Source organism: Cyprinodon tularosa, unplaced genomic scaffold (assembly GCF_016077235.1).
Source record: "Cyprinodon tularosa strain WSP-4 unplaced genomic scaffold, ASM1607723v1 ctg149, whole genome shotgun sequence".
Taxonomy (NCBI): Eukaryota; Metazoa; Chordata; class Actinopteri; order Cyprinodontiformes; family Cyprinodontidae; genus Cyprinodon; species Cyprinodon tularosa.
Genome location: NW_024038320.1, coordinates 413,690 through 421,730, shown reverse-complemented (window position 1 = coordinate 421,730; position 8,041 = coordinate 413,690). Strand labels below are relative to the sequence as shown.

The window sequence follows — 8,041 nt, the reverse complement described above, 5'->3', positions numbered from 1 at the left end:
ATGGTAGGATGTGCGTGTGTATCTGTGTGCGCGTGTGCGTTCATAGAGAAAAGATGGAGGATGGACGATGAGATGGGGGGAGGAAGGGGGGAGTTTCATCATGAACGCGCCTGACGGATCCCCGGCGGAGAGGGGCAGCGAGAACGCGCATCTCCGTCCTCCGCTCGTGAAGACACTGCAGGGGAGCCAGATGCCCGACTGCGAGCCGCTGCCTGTAGATCCTCATCCCGGATGCCAGAGCAAGCGACGCATCGCATCCCAGTACATAGAGGAGGAGGAGGAGGAAATAAAAATTGTGGAGTGACAGATAATGCATTTTGTGATTATTTTTTTTTTACTCGCTCTTTCTGTGTTTTTTAGCGTGTGATTCAAATGAAGAGCATCTTTGGACTTGGAGCACCGGGCAGCCGTTATTCCACTGCTGCTGCCGCGCTGCTGCTTACTGTGAATTTGGGATGTGTCGTGCAGCTCTCTGCACCAAACCATGGAGATTATATCACGTGGATTTATGCTTTTTTTAACAAAACTGGACATCTACAGTAACAACGTTTTAGTTTATAATTTTGGATTACTTTCCCCCACCGCCCACCTAATCATCTCTTCTGTTCTTTTATTTGCCCACGTTCTATGATTTCATGTCCATAGCGTTTGCAGATCTTTTATTTAGACCGTTTATTATTATATTTTACACTTTCTTCCTTTTCCCTGTCTTTTTTTTTTTCTTTTTGGACTCGATGAAGTGGGATGCCTCAAGGAAAACATTAGTGAGGCGCAGCAGCAAAACGTGAATGAATAATAGTCCCCTTCTCCATCTGAGACGTGCCATGGATGGGAAACTTAACTTGTGTCCACGGAACCGATCGGGGAATCGCATCCTCCTCAAATAACTGCTGCTGCTGCTGACAGCGACCAGGTAAACGAATCTAAAATCTAAACTTTGGTTCCCTTTGTGTGGATTCATTTAATGTCTGTGTGTGCGATCTTTGAGATGGTACACAGGTGGGACAATTGACAGCTGAAAAATCCCCTGTGCATAAACGGAAGAAACAAGGGTTTAGGATTCTAGCACATAAAAATGAGCTAGAACTTTGCGCAGTGGCCACACAGACGTGCGGTGTTATTTCCACTTCCCATCCTAGGGTCGCTGGAGGCGTTGGTACAGTAGGTTTACTTTATTTCGCTTGGAAAGGGGCGCACCTTACCATTTCAAGTTTAAAATAGACGTCTTATGTGGCAGATTAACCAGCTCTAGAACTAATTGGCAGGATTCATCGTCCGAAATTTGGTGACAGCGATTTTTCGTGAGCCGCTGCGCGCCCGAGTGAATGAGAGGACGCCTTCTCCCACTGAATGTTAAAAGAGGATGCATGAAAGAGCGTGCAATGCAAGTGAAGAGAAGGGGGGGTCACTAGCGACGCATCGTGCAACAGAAAGCCCTTTCAAAACTGCACTATAGCGGCGATTCGTCTGCGCCTGCCGCAGTGGCCCGCTGTCAAAGCTTAGCTCTACCTTTTGCGCGCGTTGCGTAAAAACTCCCCATCACAGCCGCTCGCCCTTTGGGAAAGCAAGCAGGTGGCTCCCGCGTGACGCTTAGCAAGAATGACAACCTGGGACGCGACGGGAAAAAAAAAAAGGGAGTGCAAAGGAGCCTCCGAGCGTCTCTCCCCCCTGTCTGTTCCTCTCTGCCATCTGTTGAGCGCGCGCTCTCATCTTCACGCACGTTGAATTCGAAACTGCCACTTCTACCTGTATTAAATCCCTGTTGAATATTCATAAAATGTTACTCACACGGTCACGGGGAGCTGGAGTGGTTTGTTTCTTTAAAATGCCTTCTGTAATATGTTAAACATTGTGCCGTGCTGTCGTAACTCGCACGGAAAGCTTTGCAGATGCATTGATTCATTTGCAGTGAATGAGTTTCGTTCATTTTAGATGATCAGGTTATCAGCACCCATGGGTTGCGCTGCTTTTTGATTTCTTTTTTTTACATTTTTCTTCTTACAATCACACACCTAAGTGAGTATTTGGAGCCTTTCATGCAACACATGATCACAGAAGAGCCCACGATGGTATGAAATAGTTGAAATGAATAGGTTTTCCACCAAAAGGGGAACCTCAAAGAGATGTTGCATTGACTACTAAAGTGGACTAATGATTTTGGAGGGCACATTAAGAATAAAAGCCTTATCAGGGTAGTATGGGCATGCTCTAATTTTGGATTTTAGGTGTGATAGGATCTATATAAGCCTGAATAAGAGTCATCCAGAGTCATCATAAGTATGGTGCGCTGAAGGTGGCATGTAGTGTTTTCCATCATAAAGCCTTTTGTATGTCATGTCAATGTAGGGTATTAAGGAAAATATTTGATACTCGATACCATTTTCGATACCACAAGGAAAAAAACTCAAAATTTCAACAGAAATATTTTGATTAATAATTAAAATACAATAAATAAATACAATAAACAATAAGAACAACATTTTGAGGTTGTTTGCTGTGCACAGTATTAAGCAAGCTTCATAAAAAACTTACAAAATTAAATTAAGTTTTCCTTACTCGGCTATGCTTTGCACACATAGCAATGACACTAGCCAAACCGGTTAAGAAACAAAAATCATTCTCAGCAGCTGCACCTGTTACAAAAAAAGTCTGAAACTAAAAAGTGTACAGAATTTTTCAGTCACACAGTGTTCAGAAAGTGCGTTTTCCTCTATTCTGCACTTTATATAAATCACTGTTTAGGTGCCACTGGTGGTAGCACTGTATTGATACTTTTGAAAATGAGTATTGTATCCGGATACAACGTTTCAGTATCAATACTATTTTGAGTATCGATACTTTTGACAACCCTATGTCAATGTTTTACTTTTCTCATCTGGCCAAACCACTTTCTTCAAAGTTTGTTGTGTTTTTATTTTGAATTTTACTTTATTATTATGTTGTTGTTTTTTTTATCAACAATAGCCTCAAGTAAAATGCTGTATTGGCTATTTTTTCACTTAAGTCCACAAGCCACCTCAATGGCACACATCAATCATTACAGTGAGCTAGTGGGGCTGTTAGATACAACTTTGCTCAAGCTCTTTATGGATAGTTGATATTGTTAATTAGATCAAAAGTCTGTATGAAAAATTTTATATTTTTTTCATTGCTTTTATTTATTTTTGTTTCCATTCGGTTAAACCATTTACTAGGTAGGGAGGATATCCTTGGGACCTTCACAAAACATGGCAATTATCTGACTAGTAGGAGGCTCTTGGTAGCTGCAAAGCATGCTTATACTTCTTGTTAGTCAGAGTTTTTATAAAAAATAATAAAAGGATTCCTTTCATAACAGTTACTGGAAGTAACACATGATAATGATAAGACTATCGAGATTTATACAGCACTCTACTTCCAGCCTTTCTGTAAGTGAAGAAGAAGTTTTTATCTTGTATATTTCCTCAATGTTCAGGTTGGAACATATTTTGGACACACAGAAGCTTTAGCATTATCTGAAAATGATTAAGAAGCAAAACGCCAAAACCTCCATTAAATACTAAAACCACAGGGATTAATGACCTCACAGGGATAATGCAGGTTTTTCCACAAATAGATTTGTTTAAGGTGATAGAACCTGCAAAATCAAATTTAGTATTCTCCTAGTGCTGCAGAACAGTTCTGTTTTCAGCACCATGGACATCACCAAGATAGGTCTCAAAACACTGAACTGTTGATTATTACGAGTTAGACCTGGTGTTTCGCTATAGGTGGATGAATCTGATGTTTTCTTATTCCTAACTCTTAACTCCAGGAAAAGTACTAAATCCACACTGTAGACAGTCAGTGAAGTACAAAACATTTTAATGTTCGAAGTCTGATGTAAGAAGTATCTAGATGGATTTTCCTCGATTCAGAAAAATAAAATGAATAAAGCACAAGCAATAAATGCTGAAATTTATAGAGAAAATATTTAATTTAAACTAATTCTAGGCTTACTAATTTTCCTAATATCCATAAGCAACCTTGACATTTGGAACTGATTAATAGGTAATGTGTGTTTTTCATTATCAAGATGGGTTTAATATTTTATTTTATTGTGTATTTATCTACTGGCTGTTTACCTCTTTCAAATTAAAGATAATTTCTCATAAAAGATGAATTAAAATAACTTGGATGCAAACTTCTTCATAACATTCATTGATTCAGCATAACATTATGAACCTCTACTTAATAGTGTTTTGTTTCCTCTTTTGCTTCCAATGCAGTCATGATCCATCAAGGCATGATGTATAGCAGATAACTACAGGACATATTTTAGATCCTGCAAGTGGTGAGGTGATGTCTTCATTGACTTATTTGTCTTTTATATCTCATCAAAACTTCATTGGTTAAGGTCTTGGAATTCAGAAGCCAGCAATTCAACACCTCCAACTTGTGTCTTTTTGGCCCTTTTTTGCTTTGTGGTGGTGTTTTCATTACTGTTACTTTAAGAAGCTATGGCCATCAACAATCTATAAAGTGGTGTCTATAGGGTGAAAGCGCCTTAATAGTGGATGTATAAAATCGGCTCCAAAATAGATGTGAGATGTATGATTTTCCAGCAGAATATTGACTAAAAATCATTACTCCCATTTTTTCTTTGTCTAATCAACATGTTATATTGCAACCCAATATTTACCACAATTTACTAACAAATGCAATAAGGCCGAGATAGTTATTGTGATTCATTGCTCAGATTGCATTGATTGACAGACAGAAATGCTTTATATACCCTAGAATATAGTTTGTTACTGGTCTTTAAATTCTGAAATATAATTTTGTGTCATTTTAGTTAAAATGGATATTTTCATAAACAAAACAAAAAAACTTAACAGAGAGAGGCTGTCTGAGAGTAAATCTCCAGTTAGGAAGAAGGAATCATTGGATCATTTTCTGGCAATATTTTCACCATGTGCCATGTTGGCAGGTACAACACTTTTCTCCATAACAGTGTTTCCCTCTTTTGAATTTGTTTTGCTTTTGCCAAACTGGTTCAGACATTGTTGACAGTGATCTCTAGAGAGTTTTTCAGTCTCTGTTTCGAAAGAAGACTTTTATCTTTTGGGATTTTCTTCTTCAAGGCTTTGCTGAGGTCCACAGTTTCTCCCAAAATCAAGCACTTCATTCACTATTGTAGCTTGTGCTTGGATGATTTTCAACCTGCTATAGTAAATGGCTTGAATAGGCTCAACATCGTATAAACTCTTAAAGAGATTTGAATTAGAAACTTTATAGATTTTTCTTTGGAGTTAATCTTGAATAATAAATAAATTAAATGAAAATTTGGAGTGGAAGGAGTCTGTCAACAAAACAAGAACAAAAACCTTTTTACACACTACAGGGTCTTGCTTCTTTTTTTATATACTGTATATGCATGTATACTGTGTATACATTATTCATTGAATTTATAAATGCATAAAATAGAAGACTACTTATCTCAAATAAGATATTGCCATACAATTTAAAGGGATTGTGTTCTGTGTTACACAACTCTACAATTTGCATTCTTGAATAACAGGAGATGTGCATTGCTATAAAAAAATATGACAGAATATTGGAAAAAATACATGAAATCATTTGTAGACTAAAACACAGCAGGAGGGTCAAAGAAAGCTGAGAAATGAGATGCAAGTAATGGCTTTGCTATCGCTGAGTGATCATCCACGCAGCTGCTAGAAGTGCAACACATATGACAGTGTGGGACATATCAGCTGTAAATATATTAAAACGGGCCAGCTCTGTGGCAGTTTTATAAAGCCCATAAATGTGATACTAATAACATCTTCAATATCCACCCACATGTCACAGACCAGTGCTGGCACTGAAATATTTTTTTCATCCTCCTCCTCCACTGCTTATCTCACTGACTTCAACCCTTAAAACCTCTTCCTCACCTGCATCCCTCCCTCTGGTTTTATTTTTCTTTCACGTCTCATTTTGGCTCAAGAATTTCATATGAAGTGCACTCATCAGCACACACCCTTGGCAGGAGGGAGGAATCCCTGTACAAAAAAGTGGTAGTGGGGCTTCAAGCTGTGTGTGTGCACACATGCAGGCTGTTTAACTAGTGCATATGTACCAAGAGCCAGGCGACAGCTTGGTCTTGCCTGGATCACTGCACGCTAGCTGTGCCATTGTTCCTCTGACACCACTCTTTTACATGTGCAAAAAAAACACTTCCTCCCCATCACTGCTGTCTCCCTAACAAGCTCTCCCCCCTTTCTCCTCCTTATAGTTAATCCTATAAAGCAATTGTATGAACTCAATGCCTTGTCAAAAAGTTTTCAGTGGCTTATTTTCTGATGTCAAGAGGAACAAGAATAATAAGTCACTATTTACTTATTTTGGTGCACTACAACCACAAACTTAAATGTTTTTTTTAGGGTTTTATCTGACAAAACATCACAAAGTGATGTGTACAGTATCTAAATTGCAAAGAAATATTTCTATGGTTTTTAATTTTTTAGTTAATTGCAAATACAAAAATCTGAACCACATATGTATTCAATCTAATCAAAGAGAGAACCAAGCTTAAAAAAAAAAAAAAATCATAAGCATGTTTTTATAAAGATACACTATATTGCCAAAAGTATTTGCTCACCTGCCTTGACTCACATATGAGCTTAAGTGACATCCCGTTCCTAATCCATAGGGTTCAATATGACGTCGGTCCACCCTTTGCAGCTAGAACAGCTTCAACTCTTCTGGGAAGGCTGTCCACAAGGTTTAGGAGTGTGTTTATGGGAATTTTTGACCATTCTTCCAGAAGCGCATTTGTGAGGTTGGACACTGATGTTGGACGAGAAGGCCTGGCTCTCAGTCTCCGCTCTAATTCATCCCAAAGGTGTTCTATCGGGTTGAGGTCAGGACTCTGTGCAGGCCAGTCAAGTTCATCCACACCAGACTCTGTCATCCATGTCTTTATGGACCTTGCTTTGTGCACTGGTGCACAGTCATGTTGGAAGAGGAAGGGGCCAGCTCCAAACTGTTCCCACAAAGTTGGGAGCATGGAATTGTCCAAAATGTCTTGGTATGCTGAAGCATTCAGAGTTCCTTTCACTGGAACTAAGGGGCCAAGCCCAGCTCCTGAAAAACAACCCCACACCATAATCCCCCCTCCACCAAACTTTACACTTGGCACAATGCAGTCAGACAAGTACCGTTCTCCTGGCAACCGCCAAACCCAGACCCGTCCATCAGATTGCCAGATGGAGAAGCGCGATTCGTCACTCCAGAGAACGCGTCTCCACTGCTCTAGAGTCCAGTGGCGGCGTGCTTTACACCACCGCATCCGACGCTTTGCATTGCACTTGGTGATGTATGGCTTGGATGCAGCTGCTCGACCATGGAAACCCATTCCATGAAGCTCGCCGCGCACTGTTCTTGAGCTAATCTGAAGGCCACATGAAGTTTGGAGGTCTGTAGTGATTGACTCTGCAGAAAGTTGGCGACCTCTTCGCACTATGCGCGTCAGCATCCGCTGACCCCGCTCCGTCAGTTTACGTGGCCTACCACTTCGTGGCTGAGTTGCTGTCGTTCCCAAACACTTCCATTTTCTTATAATACAGCTGACAGTTGACTGTGGAATATTTAGGAGCGAGGAAATTTCACGACTGGATTTGTTGCACAGGTGGCATCCTATCACAGTTCCACGCTGGAATTCACTGAGCTCCTGAGAGCGACCCATTCTTTCACAAATGTTTGTAAAAACAGTCTGCATGCCTAGGTGCTTGAATTTATACACCTGTGGCCATGGAAGTGATTGGAACACCTGATTCCAATAATTTGGATGGGTGAGCAAATACTTTTGGCAATATAGTGTATATAGACATATATATATATATATATATATATATATATATATATATACAGAGAGAGAGAGAGAGAGAGAGAGAGAGAGAGAGAGAACTCTTATGCAAATGTCTACAAGCGCACTTAGGAAACATCAGTGAACAGATGGCATCACAAAGACCAAGGGAGACAACAGACGCAGCTTTTAGGTTTCCGGATAAAGTTGTAA

At 39.9% G+C, this 8,041-nt stretch overlaps 1 protein-coding gene across 6 annotated transcripts in view; it reads left to right on the top strand.

The window, feature by feature from the left end:
* The first annotated feature begins 410 nt into the window (after positions 1 to 410).
* Positions 411 to 8,041, top strand: part of adgrb2 (adhesion G protein-coupled receptor B2) — a 367,628-nt gene continuing 359,997 nt past the window's right edge. For all 6 annotated transcript variants that reach the window (XM_038279177.1, XM_038279174.1, XM_038279176.1 and 3 more), the window contains exon 1: positions 411 to 913. The gene's annotated coding sequence lies outside the window, so the exon portion shown is untranslated. The remainder of the gene's footprint in view (positions 914 to 8,041) is intronic.